The following is a 20,659-nucleotide window of genomic DNA, read 5'->3' as shown; positions in this document are numbered from 1 at the left end:
TTATCGTTCTTTAAAAAAAGTTCATCATGGCATAAAGAAAGTTTTAATTCAATAGTTATGTGGCGGTGGCTTTACCAGTTGTAAAAAAGTTTGGTCGAATTAATTATTAAATTTGTCTTTTCATAAATATTAAAAAATAAAAGAGATCATGTAAAAAGTTGAAAGCTACATAAAAAGAAATTATAGTTGTAAAAAGGAAGGTTAAATAATTAATGAGTTTTTATCCAACATTTAAATACGGTACACTTTCATTGTACCTATTGGAAACACAACGCTTTATTTATATTAAACAGAATATAAGTAATTACGAAAATTGGAAATCGGCATTGAATAAAAATGTTATTGAACGTGAATAATTTATAATAATGAAAGTTATCCCATATGAAATTATTGTTGAATATATTATATACAAATTTTCTTAAAAAATATAGCTAATTTTTTTTACGAATCATACAAAATAGAATTCTTATTTCCCTTAAAAACTGTTTCTTTTGTATATATTCTAACTTCTGTATGTATATGTATAATTTTTCAATATACAAGTATGCAAATGCAAATCAGACAATACCGTACGAATATTTAAGAGAAATGATGAATCAATCATGTACATGAATTTTTTTCAAATAGTAGTACATGACAAATTTTAAATTCTGTTTTTTATTAAATACTCATCAACTGAATTATTTTCAATATCTACAATTTCAATTACACTATAATTATAGAACTTCTGTTTTTCCATTGCACAATTCTTACATTTTTTTTTCAATTAAGCTTTTTATTAAATATATGTTTTATTATTAAATGCATATTAACTACTTTCTTCATTTTCTTAATTACATAATAATGAACTAAATATAATTATTTTATTATAACTCTATTTCAATGTAGAATATATAAATAAATGCGAGGTAGTTGAATTAAAAAGGTTATTTTAGATTTTATTCAGGACAGCAGATTAATACATAAAAAAATTACGCATGCTTCGAAAAATTCTATTGAATGTTTATAATTTTGTATAAAATGTATTTTGGTAAAATAGTTAAAAAGTAAATATTCTTATGATGATTCTTATAGACTATAAAAACAAGAAAACTCTTATTTATGAATATCTCTAGAAAGCAGAAAATTCTTGAAATATTCTGAGTAGAGCGCTATATAAAGTAATGAATAAAACCCAATTAGAATTTTGTAATTTTTTCTGAAAATTTTAAGGCTGAGATAAATTTTCAGCGAAAAAAAGTATTTCGCATTAGGTTAAGATGGCAATATAGAGGAAGAAAGGAATAAATTCTTTATTCGTTGTTTCATTCACACGGTTGCTGGCTAGTCGCACACAATGTAGCCACCAGTATCGTCCACCCTACGTAGGTGAGGTTTGGAGCAGTTGCTACGGGAGCTATGGGCTCGACGTTCCCAGGCAAGGGAATGTAAAAGGTTGAAAAAGAAGGCGGAGAATAAGCAGAGGCTAAGGCCACCGGTTTTCCCTTCTACTTCCATTCCTCGCACACACTCAGGTTAAAACGACATTGAAGACATAGTATTTTGAGTAGAACATCTACCTGCAGAAAGAGAACAAGGGAAGCCAGGGAAATCTGAGGGTGCGAGTGAACTAAGCTATAAAAGATATGGTTAAAGCAAAGAATCAAATGATGCTGAGAGATAAAAATAGAGACGGAAAAGCGGCGAATCATAGGAAGACTATTTTACGTTCGATGATTTAATAATTACGAAAAAGACTTCGAGCTTTTCGTATTTTTTGTTAAGGACGAATGCCTCAGAGAAAATGTGACGCGGCGTTCAAATATTTTTATTTACTTTATAGGCTTTTATATTTATATATATATAAATACGACATTATCAAGCCAGACTTTTATTATTTAGTATTGTCATAATTGTTAAATCCATGTTTTCATATTTAATTTGAATAATGGGTACATTTTTTACTGCATATTTTTTATATAGTAGATATTTATCTTTACTTATTGAATATATTAATAACAGAAAAACTAATTCTATTTTTCTATTTATTTTGTAATTTTCATTACTAAATACTTAATTCAAGTATCATTGGATATAAATTAAATTTTGAATAACATGATATTTCACAACAAATGATAGATAGACATAGTTCATGAAAATGAATAGAAGCTTGAATTTTCAAAAATTCGATGATTGGCAAAGGGTGACAAAATATATTTATGTATCACAGACGTATACTAGATAATTATAAACAGTGTCCTACGAATTTCACAATTCGAACAGTGGAAACCACTTGGTGATCAATTTTTGTAAAACATGTATTGAATTGGTGTTTAGCCTATGTGAGTAACGTAGCTATCCTACTATTGTTTATCCCAATATATAATGGAAAAGTTTGTGTTTTAATACAGAATTTAAAGAAGAATCTAGAAATAAGATAATAGGATAATTACACAACATATTGATAGATGTTTTATTTATTAATACATTTTTACCATATTCAATATATTTAATATTAAAATTATATTTAACAATTTAAGATATTTATTTTTCTTATAACTTTTCATAAAATAAGAGTTATTTTAAAGAAAATCTTTTTCAATACTGTTATTATGATTTGAATTAAAAAATAGTATCTTAAATGTATTGTAAGAAATAATTAATGTTATTATTAGATTGATTAATATTATTTCTATTTGAACATTTTCAAAATAAGTTTTACAAAATTTAATAATGTAGCAAATCAAAATCTTAAGAGTATTTTACGTAGAATAATTAAATTTAGAATAAATAAAGATGTGCTTATAATTTAGTCCTAATTTAATCACATCATTATTTCAACCATTTCAATAATAGAGTTATACTATGAGAAATGGTAACACAACGTACCAAAAACCAAACTTTCTTATTAACGAAATAAATTGAATTCTAAACTGACAATTAGAATATTGTCAAGCGAATATCATTTTTATAGGTCTCTGAAATTGAAGATCTTTCGAAATAACAATGATATATAAAATCGCATATAGGATAGATACAGTATTGGATAGATACACCACGTTTAAGTATTCAATAGTTTTAATTTTCAAGTACTGCAAAACTGTTCCTTATTCCAAATGTGCTCCGATGAAAATGTGTGTACGTGATTTTTCCTTATATAACGTTAGACCTATCTCTACACGAGGAAAAGCACAAGTAAATTTGATTTAATTTACCAGTCTATCTTTATCAAGTGTTGATAAAGATGAAAATGATCTTTGCTGAGAGTTTGGAAAAATCGTTGTTCTTAATTTTTCTGTTTTGCTCATTGATAAAATAATCGATGACTTCTATACATTTCTATACATGACATATAAACATCTAGACGTTTTTGGATTAACTTATAATAATATAGTTAACTTAAGATTACTTCTTGGCTACATTTGAACATTTGCTAATTAAAAATTATCGGTTAATTTGAAAAAAATTAATAATTGAACAATATTATATCAATGTTGCAATAATACTGTTAATAGTAAAGTGAGATATACAAATTTTATTAATTTTATATTTAGATTAAATTAATTGAAATTATATAATACGCCATACTATTTTCTCTAATTTTTTAAAAATAGTTGAAACTAAATTAGTTTAAATTTTTTGTATATATTTATTGTACAAAAATGAACGTTCGAAATAAATACATTTATTTGTACTAAAACCAATTGTTATTTTCGTAAATGCATTAAGTAATAACATTATTATAACGTAGAAACGCTCTCGACTTAAAAACATTTTTAACGAGTTTTTAACTTAAAAAAAATTTATACATAAAAAGTTATAAAATTGTACAGGGAAGGAAATTACAAAAATGGTATATAAATAGCATGATTCTACGAAAACGAAATACATTTTTAGAACTAAATACAATTAAAACAAATTCAATACGTAATTACATGGAGAATATTGTTTAAATGGGTAGTTAAAATTTTAATTTTATTTATGAAATAATCGATGAAATACTGGCATTGGTAGACCTGGAAACAACGATTAAGCCTTTGTTATCTTATTTAATAATATGAATTAATTCAGATAATTACAGATACAGATTACACATACAAATTAATTCACGCAGAAATACAATGTAAATTATTTATTTATTATTTTTCGTTGTAATTGATGTTATATACAATAATTCCGTTAAGTACAAAAATTGGCATTTTTTTATGTAATAAAAGCTATAGTATAATACATCTGAATTAAAAAACGTTTATCAAAATCTTTTGCAAATTTTTATAATTGCATAATTTGCAGAATAATTTTTATAATTCATAAATAATTTTTATATAATCAATTACAATAATATGAAAATCTGTCAAATATTTTGGTTAATGTAGTTATAGATATTGAAATATACAATGGCCTTTCATAAGTTTTTAAAATTGATGTGTTCAATACAATTAATTAATTTTTTAAGGTTTTAAATTGTTTTGTTTTTAAATACTAATATGTAAAAAATTAAATGTTACTTAATATAGAAAATTGATAAATAATATGACAGAGGTGCATTTTTATATTCAATAAAAGTTAAATTATGATTTTAAATTTAAATAAATTTCTAATTAGAAGTCAAGGATATATTTATTTTTAGATAAATTATTAAATTAAATTATTTAAATAAATTATTTACATGAAATCTCTTTAAAATTAAAACAAAAATTAATTTGAATCGACAAATAATTTTATAACTTAGAGAATAAAGACCATATAATGATATAATAATTTAATAAATTTTAGAGTACAATAATGCAGATTATAAAATATAATTTTGTTAAAATAAACATATTTCATGATATAAATGGCTTTGAAATTAACAATTAATTAACGAGGGAATTATTATTATATATATTTAAATGCCTAAGTTATCAAAAAAGTGAAAAATGATAAAAGGGAGAATTTTCTAATTTATAAATTGTATCACATTGCAATATAAGCGTATATATGTATGATAGATATAAAGAGAAATATAAAAAGACAGAAAGAATATTTTTAATGATAGTAGATGCATGAATAACAATAAATAATTTATACTAATATATAAAGAAGACAGTATAAGTTCAGAGTGGCTAAAGCGCCACTTAGGTGTTTTGTTCTGGCGAACCAACATCCGTTCTCACATTGACTTCCTTCGCTTATTAAAGTGCGGTTATGTATAACTATCATATGTGCTTCGCTGTTCTCTTTTTCTTTCTTATCTTATATTTTTACTTATCCATTTATAATTTTATTGTTTTTTTACAGTAAACGAAAATGTGATACTAAACAATGAATTGTATAGTTTCCAAGGAAATTTTAGAAATTCTATAAAATAACTAGGTAATATTCTGAAACTAGGGCTATCACAAATTAAAATGTAATTCACGGTTCCATACGTACACATATATATTAAATTTCAATATCAATGACATTGTCAATACATAATAATTATGGTTTTCATTAAAAATTCAAATTTGCTTGTTTATTATAATATCATAGTACTTCACATATAAAAAATTTATATATTTTAATTTGATTGGTATAAATTAAATTAAAATATGAGTGATGAAATTAAATTTTTTTATCTGAATTTTCAAAACGTAATTTTTATATAAATAATTTAACGTAAATGTATAACGATTAAAGAAAAATATTTAAAAAGTATGAGGTTTGCTGAATTTTGTTAGGCATAATAAAATAATAGACGTTACAAACAAACATTTACCATCTAATAAAAATAATAAAATAAAGTATAATTTTCTGTTTGTATTATGATAAACAGTTTATTCTTTCTTTTTGTGACTGCTTTTGGATATTTATTTACCTCCATTGTTTCTTTTTCTATTTGTTTTCTCCTTATTCTTTAACGTACTTATTCTTATATAATACACAATAATTTTGACATCATTTTTGACATCTCGTCTGTTTTGATATTTCATTAATGAAAATAAACAATATGAGTAACTTGAATAAAAAAATTTAATAATTTATTATTATTTTAATTAATTTCAATTTACAATAAAAACTTTTTACTGTTCGAAGAAACTTATTTTATTAAATGATGTTAACAAAAATTCGTTTACTTATCGAGAATAACATTTTTTTATTAAGAATTATTAGTTATTAATAAAAGCATTAATTTTTAAAAAACTTAATGTTAACAAAAATTCGTTTACTTATCGAGAATAACATTTTTTTATTAAGAATTATTAGTTATTAATAAAAGCATTAATTTTTAAAAAACTTAATGTTAACAAAAATTCGTTTACTTATCGAGAATAACATTTTTTTATTAAGAATTATTAGTTATTAATAAAAGCATTAATTTTTAAAAAAACTTAATGCATATAAATTATCTAATAATTGTTTTTAATTTTCGCCCTAAATGCGGTTCATTAAAACAGCAAGTAAATGTTTTCAGAGATCGTTCATGCCGCAGTTGAGGTATAATGATTTAGTAGGCAATCCGATAATAAGGATTTTCCGGTCTTATTTTATACTTACAATTAAAGATTTGTTCCAGAATAAACAACTATTTTTCCGGCTTTATCATTACTCAACTTTCCTTTTTATATAATTTATGCACAGTTTATTCTAGCACTACTTTCTATAAGATATTTTATTAATTCCCATCATTTAGATTAATATTATTTTAGCTATTTTGTTAATATTACCATTTTCATTTACCTAACAAACAGAAGACAATAACCATTACAAGAAGTTACGATCATACGATAATTTCTAATAACCTACTATTCTGAAAAACTTGCATATTCTGCAATATTGAAGTAGAATGTTTAATTAGAATATAAAAATTAATGTATTCATCCAATATATTTAATTGTTATTGGACATTGAAAGAAATGGATAAATAACTTTTGTTTAAAAATCTGTACGACAGCAATTCTACAGTTACTAATATTTCATACCTTTGCAAGTAAACATTTGAAATCAGATAATTTATTTTATAATGAGTATAATATTCTCAGTAACTTACAAAGTATGTATTTAAATTAATATTTAGTTATATTTATTAAAAATAATATTTATGTATCTTCAAAAATTGACATTATTTTTCACAGCTGTGAAAGTGAATTTAAGAGCAATAAATAACGATATTTATTTTATATAAATTTGAGTTTGAAAGAAGCTTATGATAACAAAATTAAAACCATCGAATGTTGTAAAAGATTAAATTTTAAATATAATGTTAACAAAATTTAAGTATAAGAAAAGAATATAAAACTTAATATTAAAACTTGAGTAAAAATATTTATAATCTACATCTATAAAAGTCATTTATGATCGTATTATAACAAAATAAATGATACTACGTAACTGACTAGCAAAGAATTATATTTATAAGATAACGTAGACTAATATTAATTCACTAGTCGACTTAGCCCAACAACTAAGTTATTATATAAAATAAAACACTTCCATTTTTTACATCATTTATACGAACTAAATCGAATTGTAGTAAATTGTACATAAAAAAGCGGCAGTGAAAGGATGGTCGTCAATAAAATTTATTACCTAGATTTATCGTAATTTTTAAAACAATATTTCAGTTTTTTAAGATACAATATGGTTTATTCCTTATAAACTGTTTTCTGTAAACAACCAAATTTATTTTAACAGTTATTACATAATCGGATACATTTTATACGAGTGAGATTGAATTTTGAATTTTTTGAACGAGATTGAGATTGAATCGGATACATTTTATACGAATGAGATTGAATTTTTGAATTTTTCATATTTAAAATATTTTCCACAAAGGAATAATTTATAAATAATTAATTAAGCGAATTTTGTGTAGTTGATGCTTATGCATGCAGATGTACTGTTATTTTGTCTTCAAATTTTATTATATACCGTTAAAACATATGATATGAAAATGCTTGGTATATTTTGTAAGATATGCTACGTTATGAATTTCATATATTATAATTTGAGATCATTAACTATTTATACAAGAAATAAATTTCGATAGTATATAATAAATGGTAAAAATTATGATTTTTATAATATCTGATATAAAAAATGACCAGGCATGTTATTTTATTAATATATATATATATATATATATATATATATATATATATATATATATTTCATACTGAATATTTAAATACAAGAACATGAACTTACCTTAGAATTATGTCTTAGTCTGTTTGTCTTTTTAATTAAGTATTTTAGATAATCTGAAAATATGCTTATGCGCGTTCTCAGTCAATTAGTTGATAACTGTCATGATGCTAGTTGTAAGTTATCGCAATACTAACCTGTGGTGACAAGTAAAATTTTAGTTAGTTTTTATTAATATTTATTCGTAATTTACTTAACCTTTTATTTTCTTCATCTAATCAATTAAATACTGAACAAATATATCATGAATTTTTTAAATAGAAGGGCAGTATTGTCTAAAAAATTTATACATGTTAAATGAAGCGGATAAAATTTAAGCTAAAAATATATAAAAGTTCAATATTGTAATGTATAATCAGACAGAAGACAGAATAACCGTAATTTTTTGTAAAACTTAAAATAAATAATTTTTCCTGTAGTCAATATATATACTTAATAATTGCATATTAAAGAAGTATGAAAAACTCAGAAACAGAGACATTGTTTTTAAATTAAATAATAGTTTTTAAATCATCGATATTTGTTCAATTTTTATTCACTAACTCGGATAATTTTATAACTGCAAAGAAAAAATATACATATAATGTATATATAAAAAATGAAATAATTTTTACTGATATTACTATAATAAAAATGTCTGATTTTAATGTAAAAATAAATTTTTTAAAAATATTTATAAGTCATCACGTTTGGTATTGTTAAATTATTATATTTTGTTATAAAAGTAAAAAAATTATTTTACTTCAAATATCTACAAATTTAGAAAAATTCCTTTTATAATTAAAGAATATACAAATTTTAACATATTCATTAATGTATTCTTACAGTTTTACCAAATTTTTAATATAGCTGTACCACAAATTGATGATCTTAATTTTAATAAGAGTAATATAAAAAGGAAAGGTAGAAATATCTTAAAGGCTGATAATCAATCATAATAGTTTTCTAGTTTGTTTCTTTTTTTATCGTTTTAAATTATAGCATTAGATTTTTAAAACTTTTTTATTATTGCATGATATATTTCTTGAGTAATCCTTTTAAAATCGACAATAAATATAAGAGTTTCAGAAAAAGATTTATAAAGATAAGATTTTTCGGCTTTAGTTTATTTAAATTATAAACCAAGGATTTATTAGAATTTTTTATTTCAAATAATATACAGTATTAAATAATTATAATTTTAAAGGATACATCTTAATGTTACATGGTGTTATAAACTTTATATTAAGTTTGATAAAAACATAAAAAGTTGAATTTCTTAATGACAAAATTCTAAAAGTTGCATTTAGTCCATAAGAAACCTTAACATATTTATGAATCTTGAATCTAATATTTTTTAATACAGTTTTTTAATGCTAATGAATGAAAAAATAGATATGATAGATATATATTTTTTACTGCTCTTGCCACACATAGATAATTTGACGAAATACTAATCAAATGAAGAGTGCCAATATTAAACGTTATATGATTAAACATCAGTAATTTTAAAATCATTTAGTGTCCATTCAATATATAATGCATTATTTTGAATATTTCATTATGATTCTATATTTATAATCAACTTTTGAATACATATAATTAAATGCTCTTTTTTTCAGAAGACATATCAATAAGAATATTTTTTATTATTCTTTATGTAATATTACACGATATTCATTGAGTATTAATAATAGCAATGTAGCAATAATAATTCAATAGAAATTCAATATAATATAATATATAAACTATCTACGAATAAAAGACTTTTTGAGAACTATTAGCAACTAATTCGTTTAGTAAATAGTGGTTTAAAATGTTCCTCTAACATTATGTCGAAAGCAGGAAAGTGTTGAGTGACTTCTTAGGTTCCTCAGGTTTTTCCTGATGTTATCGGATTTCAGATCCCACATTGAAAAATGTTCTTGTGATTATTCTAATTTTTAATTTTTATTTTTTAATGTGTAATACAAAAACTCATTTATATTCAAATTGTGGGAATGTTATAAAACAAATCATGGGGGAAAAGTGTGTGGGGGAGGGGGGTTAAAAGGAAGAATTTGATTGGAATTTTATAGATAGGAATGACAAGTATGACATAACATTTCTTAATATAAAAATTATTAGAATATTTTTGCGATTGAAAATTAATAAGATTTATTTGCGAATGAAGTTTCCAATTAAGAATTATTATTAGTTAATAGTAAATTTTGTATATTGTATATGCAATAATCACGTTTGATACAAGTTTAATAATTTATAATATTAATTAAAACGACGTAAAAATAAAAAACTTATATGGCCTAAATATATAAATTTTTCCGAAAAGTATTTTATTAATGTACTTTTAATTATTATAAAGTATTATTAAGCATTTTAAATTTAATTCATTGAATTACAATATAAAAGTCACTATTAATGTATTATATTTATTTTATAATAATAAATTTACCAAAATAAAATAAACAATTGTATGTACTAACACAATGATTATTATTCAAGTAATAAATTAATTAAAATTAATTTCTTATTAGATTTAAAATTTAATTTTTCTATAATAATTACAATTCATAGAGCATTAATATTATTTAAAATTTCTGGATTTAAAATAATATCATATTAAGTTTTTACTTTCCGTATTTATTTTTATAAAATATTTTTAAATGTTCTTCGCAAATTGAATATTACAAAATAAATATTAGATGTAAATATATTTAAAATAAATATTATTAATTATCTATCTGTATCTTCATACATACATTTTTTTTTCTTAAATATAATATATATGATGAATGTTTGTATGTATGAATGAAAAATCACGGAAATTAATGTAACGTGTTTAAAATATTAGAAATAAAACGTAATAGATATTAGAACTATTAGAAACAAAGTGTAATTAGCTTTATAATATTATATAGTAAAATTAAATACAAATAAATCTAAAAAAAATGTAATAAAATAACAATAATAGTAATAGTAATTTTAAATATAAATGCAATGAAGTGGTTATTTATTTTATTAAAACTTTGTTATACATTAAAAAAATTGCAAATTAGAAAATGAAAAATAAATAATTAATAAAGATTTTTACATAAATATTATGATAAAATTAAAAATTTTTAAATTAAATACAAATATCAGATTATTAAACATATGCTTATTATGATATTGAGCTTTATCATATGTGGCAAGTCTTTCGGATTATTCATTATTTGATTATTTTCCCAATACCCATTTATTTCCTAATGAAATCACTACAATTTCACTTCATTTTAATAATTATAAAATTAAAATGAAAAATAAAATCAATATTTTAAGCAATTATAATGGGTTATTAATGCTTATATTAAAATATGAGATAATGGTAAATATAAATATATTTTTTATAATATGTTTATATAAAATTAATATAAAATTATTATAATTAAAAAAAATCCTAATCGATGCTATTGCTTTTATATAACCTGTATAAAAAGTTTTTATGCCAAGAATCTATAGAATTTATGAATTAAAATTATAAATATTTTTATCTAAATAATGAAAATTTTTAATTTTCATCTCCTATAAATATTTATCCCTGATCTCATTTATATTCACATTATTAAAAAAAAATGTATATATATTCATTTTCCATTTCTACTTTACTATTCTTTTTAATTTTCTATTTTTAAGAAATTAATTTGAACGAAAGTGTAGTGCAAAATAATATATAGAACAATTTCCGAAATATGAAAATATTAAGAATATACAATGGTTTAATTAATTCGCGTGATATTTTAATATTTTTTTAAAATAAATAATTTCCCGAATAATGCAAAAAATTGTATTATACTAATGGCTAAAAATTCTACTGTTACAAAAATAGATGTATGCTATGTTATGTAAAAATGTCTTAATCTCTGTCTTACCAAATATTAAGCAATCATATAAACTAATAAAAAATAACATTTAACTTTTACTAATATTTGACTTCTTGATCAAATATTTTGGTCAGTAATGCTGCCTTATTAATAAGTAAAAACATTCAAATTAAAAATGTATTATTTTCGCTTGATTGAATTTTCATAAAATATTTAAAGATGTCTTACATTAAACTTCAATTCATTTGAAAGAAATGTTTTATTTGTAATTATTTTGATGATGTGATGGATTATGTGTATATTATTTTCTATACTATATATCTATATATCATAGAAATAATTTTTCATAGGTTTAGAAAATTATATTATATAAAATATACAATATATCTAATATTTAATAATTCTAATTATGCATCAAATTTAATATTTTTGGAATTTAAAATCTATTTCTTATAAAGTTTTATTAAATATAATACAAATACACTATATAAAATTTTCTTATTTATTTTTCAATAGTCGTTTATAATCAATAATAAACTAATAAATATAATTAATAACAAGAACATTGTTAAGTTAATGCTATTTAGGCTTAGTAATTTAAATAATGGGAAATGTATTCATTAAAAAATATTTTCTGAATTCTGTGTTATTGTAATATTTTATTTAAATTTATTCTTAATTAAATAAATAATATTTATTTTTATTTAGAATAAAAATACTTTTAAATTAATCAGGTACAGGCTGAAAATTATTTTATAATTCGTTTTAGGTTTCATATTTACCTATAATGATGCTTTTATTTTTAAATTAATTACTTAATATAAATAATAATTTAAATATTTTCAATTAAATTATATACTTAAATTGATCTAAATGCAAATACTATTCTATAATTATAAAAAATATTATACACTAATTATAATTTAATATTCAAATGAATTGAATAAATTTTTAAAATATGAAAATATAAAATTCAACATTAATGGTAAAAAATTTGGAAAATGTATCTCATTTTGTAAACTCAAAGTTTCTCAATCAGTTTTTAAAAAGAGTTCTGTGTAGTAAGATGGAACATGTGGTTAAAACCACACATGAAAAAATAAAAATTTTAATATATTTACAATATTTCAAAATAATAAAAAGAGAAACAATTTATAATTAGATTTCTAAGTATATTAAGATTATATTAATATTTTATTTTTTTTTTGAGTTTAATTTTTTACAAATTTGTATTTACTCTAAGCTTAAAATCTTAGTACTTTAAAATATTATTTTAAGATAGATAATTGATTAATGTATTTCTCATTCAAACTTTGCTGCAAGTGAACTTTATAACTTTAACTTTTTAACTATTAAATTTTTATCTAAAAGAGATATCGTAAATTCAAATATTTAATAATCATATTCAAATATTCTCAATTAATTTTTATACTTATATATTTTGTTCTTTTAAATTATCTTAAGCAAAATAAATCTGTATTATATATATAGAAGTATTGGAGAAAAATTTAAATAAGATATAATATTTTTCATGTAAATATTGATTGTTATAAAACTAACAAAATTGGAATAGCTTTGTTTTTTTTATTTAAATTATATAAATAAATTAATTTATTTGTTGTTATCAATTTTTTTGTTTTCTTTATTTGCCTTACAATATTTTATTTCATTAATACATTGAAGGTAGTATAATATGAATTCTAGTAGAATCAGACCATGTGTATTTTAAAAACCTATTTTTATTATTTATTATAATATTTATAATGAGTTAATATACAAATCGACAAACTACAGAATTTAAAAAAGTATTTGAAGTCTTACATTGTTTACACATAAAATATTATATTGCATTTGCTTTTAATATATTGAAGACCCTAATAGATTTATCATTACTAGAGTAGTCAATTAAATAAGACAACCTTTTCATTTTTTAACAATTTATTAGTATATTAAATTTCATTAATTTCAGTGCAACGACTTACACTGAACTTATCAAGCTTAATAGAACTAGATATAATCAAGCACAATAGAACTGTTTAAACAAAAGAAATTCGTTGTTATACCACTAATTCTAATATAGCGAGTTCAAGCATAATCAATTTTTTATTTATATATAATTCAGCTTTATTCAAAGAATAAAATATTAAACTATATTTAGTAATATAATTTGATAATTATAATAAAGTATAATTTACTAATTTATGAAATTTTTTGAAATTTTATTTATAAAATAACTATATAAATAAGGAATAACGAGATTTATACCAATTATATTTATTAATGTAAACAATTCATATTTATCTCCATATTTAAAGTAATTCGCCTCATACATTTTATTGTCTCTTTTACATTAAAATTTACACACTACAATTCTATGGGGTATGCCCATACAACAAAATAAAAAACTGGAAGAAAAAAATGGTGTACCATCAGTATTTTATTTGTGGTGTACTATTAGTAAACCATATAAATTATAAAATTTGTTACCTAGATATTTGTTATGTTATCACAATTATTCCTGTATCGAACTAGAATAAGTTTCAATAAATGCATTAACAATAACAATGTTTTCAACTTAATAGTATCTGCTTATTTACTATAAATTAAAATTTATAATTTATTAGTAGGTGACACTTATTCTCTTATAAAAAAAACTTATTAAATAGTTAATAGACAAATACATATCATAAAAAACCATGATTGTAGCCAAAATTAAAATCACGATAAAAATCTTAATTTATATATTATAACAATTAATATACATAATTTTTTTAATAATAAATATTATACATATTATTATTAAGTTATATAAATATTATACAAAAATAAAATATAACAAATTTTTGGAAATAAAAATCAAGAGGGATAAAATTATAGCTTGTTATTTATATTAATTATTAGCATTATAAAATGTATTAAAAGATTCAAATTTTATTTATAATTATTTAAAAGTCAATAACTTAGAAATGAGATTGATTCGATGGGCTTTACAATTAAATAAATTTTAATTATATAAAGTAACAAATCAATTTCTTAATTAGATTTTATATAATTTAATTATACAATTAAATATTTTTTAATTAGGACCAATTAATATAAAGTATAAAATTGTCATTGTTTAAAACATCATATATAAATATAAAATTTAATAATGATCTATGTGTAGGATGATTTTTGTAGTGCACTTTTTTTATATCTCACAAATATATTTTGTATAAAGGTATTATAATATCGATAGAAAGGTTCATCTGGAGAAAAATATTTATTTTAATAGAATTAGTCCCTTTATGAGTGATTTATGCATTCATATTTTTTTATTGAATAAAATCAATTTTCGGATATATAAAAGACCATTTTTTATTTCAAAAATACAGTAAATGATATAAAAAAATAAAAATACTGACAATTAATTAAAAAATGGTTAATTCTTACTTACTCTACTTTTATCTCAATAATCCAATTTAAAATTTAAATAATATATAATTTCTATTTGCTTTATTAAATCTCAGTACATAAATTTATTGATATAAATTAAACTTTAGTTATATATATATTTAAATATTGGTAATTGTATATTTTTTAATAATTAGATTTAATTGAGTTAGCCTGTCAGTTATTAAAAAGTCGTTTTGATAATACATATCATAATTTATAATTCTAAATCAATGAATGTATTTGGAAATTTTGATTTTATTTATTATGTTAAATTTAATTTTATTTAAACGCAATTAAGTTTAATATACAGTGTTTACAAGTCTTAAAACACGACAATACAACTACATAAGAATCTTAATATTCTTTTATTTTATCAGACAGATCAAATTATAAAATATTCTAACTAGTAAATATAATTTTATTAGTTTTCGTAAAGTTATATCAAGTAGATAAATAAAATAACCTTTTATATCTTTTTAATATAATAAAAATTGAAACAAATTATGAATCGAAAGTTTTTAATTCTATCAAAGAAAAAATAATATTACTTTATATATTATTTGATATTATAATGTACATAATAAAATACGGACATTGTATTTTTCGAAGGACTATCAAAATATAATTTTTGATTTACCTAGTACCATATATTGAACTTTGTATATATTGAAATTTTGTATCATATGTCAATGAAATTATAATCTGCTCAATTTAATAGCTAAAGTATAATTAAATATTTCGTAAAATTTCAAATAAATATTTTCGTCAATAAAGTATTTGAATGTGAAGCACTTCACACGTCGAAGTTTAATCTAAGATATTAAGAGTGCCACATTCGATGACTCGGTACAATACTATCACACTGTCATCGACGAAATTATCTATTAGTTCGTGTAATAAAGTCGACGTATTCAACATACGCAGAAATACCAATCCTGTTTATAAAGTATTCTTGTCGAAAATAGCGCGGAATTACTTTGTAACTGGATGTACATGGGATACCAATACAGACGCTCCAATGCCTTCCTCGATATACTATTTTCAGAAAAGTCTATCAATGCAATGAATACGATATATGATTCACCTGCAAAATGATGAAGTCTAACATTAAAAGTTTCTATTCATCGAAGGCCGCTTTTATTTAAAATAGTTTTAATTTGCAACATGTTATCCTTTTCTTAACAACATTTAGTAATTCGAAATTTACTTTACCTGTTTCGTAAAAAACGTTAAGAACTTCTTATAAAATATGAAATATGAATGTAATTTTATTAGATAATTATAAATTTCAAAATAATTATTTTGTTAAATCATAATTTTTTAAATATTTCCCAGTAAAGAAACCATTCGAACTTTCTGAATTTGAAATTTTTCAATTCGAAGTTAAATATTTTTCGTTATATATTTTTAATAAATATTAAATTCAAGTACATCCGTTCATTTTTAAGCCATGGAGGGTAGAATACGAAATGTATCATATTTTAACTTATAAAAGGGAAATAAAAATTGATGAGTGAAAAAAGTAAATAGTAGAGTATACTGTAGTTCTAAAAATTTAATTTTAATTTTTTTTACAGAAAAAAGAAATGAAAATATTTTATAAACTTAATAATATATTTTGCTTCAATTTAATTAATTTAAGAAAACTAATCGTATACATAAGATGAATTTTACTTTTACATAATTTATAGATTAAAATTTATATAAAATGAAACTGTGATGGAACTATTATATGTTATATATGTTATAAAAAAAAAGGAGAAAAAATAACTTTACTAGTCTATTATTTAAGTAGCATATAAAAAAATTTAAAAATTATTAATCAATCAAAAAAATTGATTTGATTCTAGAATAAATATATATTGATCATATATATTTAATATAAATTTTAACATAAAATCATACATTATTATAATTCAATTAGTAATACAAGATTAATGATTTAAAAACTTCTCAATAGATTTATGTTATTCCAAAGAAAAATTCATTAGTATTTATATTTAGACGTATATTAACTACAAAATGTACATGAATGTTTATTCAAAAGGTAGTTATTATTGGAAGGCAGCATTTGTAATATATTTATAAATACAAAAATAATAATGAATATGACAAATAATGTACTTAATAATTACCATATGTTAATGCATTTGTTTGATAAAAAAAGTTAATAATTCAATTAAATATAATTTTTCAATACACATTTCGTTATGAAGAAAGCTAATCAATCGTTGATAAGTTATTCATTAACTCAGAATTGATATATATATATAATAAAATATAAATGCTAAATATAAAAAACAAAAAACTTATTGTAGTTTAAAAATATTTGTATAAAAAATAAATAATATAAGATTTAAGACAGAAGTTTTATAATTTATATTCGATATTTAAAATCAAACTTTCTAAACTCTTGATAAAATTGGGTGCAAGACAAAATATTGTCAATAAATATCAAATCTAACAAACTTTTAAATATAATATATCAAATTTGATTTTAATAATTTTAAAAATTTATCATCAATAACTCTATTAAATAAAATGTAGCAAATTAATGTAACATAAATATTATATTTAACATAATGAATATACAATTAATGTTAAAATTAAGCATATCAAAACATCTACTTAATTTTTGAAAATAAATAAAATATTAAAGTAATTATTAAAATAATAGTATTTTATTGATTAACACAGTATTTTCATTACCGAAAACATTATTTTATTCCATTATGTTTTAATTATTCTTGCCAAATTTCATATTAAGTAAAAAATAATTTTTTCTTTTAAGAAATGGAACTTTACAACAGTAAAGCATTCAAAAAGTATTAAATGTGAAGCTGAGAGGATCGATACAAAAATCCTACAGCACCGTAAGTCATCCGCTTTCATCCATTTCCATTCGTTTGATTTCTGAAAATAAAAAATAAAAAATTTAAGTGAAAAAAAGAAGCAAATATCAGTGGTCTCGATTTAGTATATTTTCTTGGACAATTGAATTTATATAACTCTTATTCCTTCATTCGCCTTGGAATATTAATTAGCGATGATTTCTTTGTAATACAAATGAACATTTACAATAAATTTAGATACGTTATTTATAAAAATGGTTTAATGGATATAAAATCCATTTTATTATGTATGATTACAGAATAAAATTGTTACTAATGTAATCAAATTATATTTTTAATAAGCTTTTTTTAATCCGTGTAAAATAAATTTCAATAATTATATTTAGTATTAAATAGTGACGTGATCATGTAGGTATAATAATGTACATAGTAATTAGTTTTTAGATAATTCGGATAAATTAAATAAATATAATAATATTTATAATAAATGGTTGAAATAGTTTAATTTATATAAAGTATATTATATTGAATTGTTTTTAATTGTATTAAATCCATGAAAATAAATGTATCGATTGAAAATATTCTTATAGTGAATATCTCCATGATTAGACCATATTGTATATTAAAATAGTAGTGCAGATATTTATTGAAAATTAAAAGATGTTTTGTCCAACAGAAATTCCAAAGTATAACAATTCAAAAAAAGAGCGACAATGGAGTAAATACAGAGTTTTTAAGAGATTAATTTACAAAATTTCTTTTACTTTTAAAAGTACTGTCTATTATAATACAATCAACTGTGTATAGATCATAAGAAAATCAGTTTATAATATAACTTTTCTCTCGATAATAATTCGTCTCGATTATAAGAATTACAATTATACGGTAGGAGTACCAGACTTCAATTACTTATAAACACGTACAATACTAATGACTACTAATATTTTCTTTTATATTATGCGCTAGCATTATAATCGTGCATTTCGTATAGTAGTCAAAATATCTAAAAAAAAATCTATATTTTCTACTACATCTTAATGACTTCGATTTAAAAAAAATATAATTTTACCTTTATAAAGTGAATAAAATAATGATACTTAGTAGACAGAGTTGTTTATAAATTAAACAATTATTTATTTGTATATTAATTACATGTATTTTAATTACGAACTATATAAAATTCCAGATACGAAAATTGATTCAAACATGTTTCAATAAAAATTGTTAAAATTTATTGGAAAAATTAGATTTACAATAATCATATATACAAATTTTTTATAAATAAATAATTCAAAAAACGTCAAATAAAGTGGTCAAAGATGATAACAGGCAAATAAGATAGCAGAATGTCAAAATATTTTTATTAACTTATCTATTATATAGATATTCTATAACATTTTACTAAATATTAATATAAATAATGTAAAGTTATGATACAGATAATATAAAGTTTAAAAGTTGCCACACGAAATATTTTATAAATAAGGAACGTATAAGTGAGTTTCAGAGGAACATATGAGTTAATACAACATTTTTTAATACTAATCCTAAGCTAATGTTAAATTAAAAATATGTGATAGCTAATATTTAATTTAAACTCATCTTTTTATAACCAACCTTTTTTCATAAAATTATAAAAAACAGTTATTTTTATTGTAAATTTATTTCAAATAAAAAATAAAGAATATATATTTATGTTACAGTCGATACACGGATAGATGAATTACAATAAAAATTAAAAAATAATTTATAAACAACATAATAATATAATTATTGCTATTTTTTACAATTAATGATTATATTATGTAAGTTTTATATAAATGGCAAATTGAAAAGCTATTTCTTCGTAATAGCTTCAAGGTTTCGTTGGAATACATGCAAAAATAAATCGAAAGGAAAATGAAAGCTAAATTTTATCATGTGCAAGTATGTATGCGGTAGCATTATAGAGAAAGAGAAAACAGGTCGTGGATTAAAAAGAAAGACTAGTCGTATAATTCAATTTATATTATTGATAAAAAAAACTCTTAAGAAATGATGAAATAGCCCACTAGATTATATTTATTAATATTAATAAATTCATTACAATTTAAATAGTTTTATAATTGAATTATAAGTATTGTTTTGAGCTTTATAAATTTGCCAAAATAAAGCAATCCATTTATCAACAGATTTATTGATTTTCCAGTTCAACTTAGCGTCAATCTATAAATAAAGTATATTTTGTAATGAGATAGTGTAAGAACGTAGAATGAGAAAGCTACAGGTTAAAACAGTTAGTGTATACGCTTGTGACTGCATTATCTTCAATGCGCAGTGCTAAAAAATTAGTAAATGAATTCATAATCTGTTATATTTTTAATTATTTTATGTTAAATTGTTTTACTC

General features: G+C 20.7%; 1 long non-coding RNA gene across 1 annotated transcript in view; it reads right to left on the bottom strand.

The window, feature by feature from the left end:
* The window catches only part of LOC105366711 (uncharacterized), a 33,418-nt gene extending 15,256 nt beyond the window's left edge, over positions 1–18,162 (bottom strand). The window contains exons 1-2 of the long non-coding RNA XR_913017.1: positions 18,129–18,162; positions 8,149–8,282 (exon numbers count right to left, since the gene is read on the bottom strand). This is a non-coding gene — a long non-coding RNA (uncharacterized LOC105366711). The remainder of the gene's footprint in view (positions 1–8,148; positions 8,283–18,128) is intronic.
* Positions 18,163–20,659: the final 2,497 nt, after the last annotated feature.

This window comes from Ceratosolen solmsi, unplaced genomic scaffold (genome assembly GCF_000503995.2).
Source record: "Ceratosolen solmsi marchali unplaced genomic scaffold, CerSol_1.0 scaffold5, whole genome shotgun sequence".
Taxonomy (NCBI): Eukaryota; Metazoa; Arthropoda; class Insecta; order Hymenoptera; family Agaonidae; genus Ceratosolen; species Ceratosolen solmsi.
The sequence above is the reverse complement of the archived record's forward strand: the minus strand, read 5'-3'. Positions and strand labels throughout refer to the sequence as shown.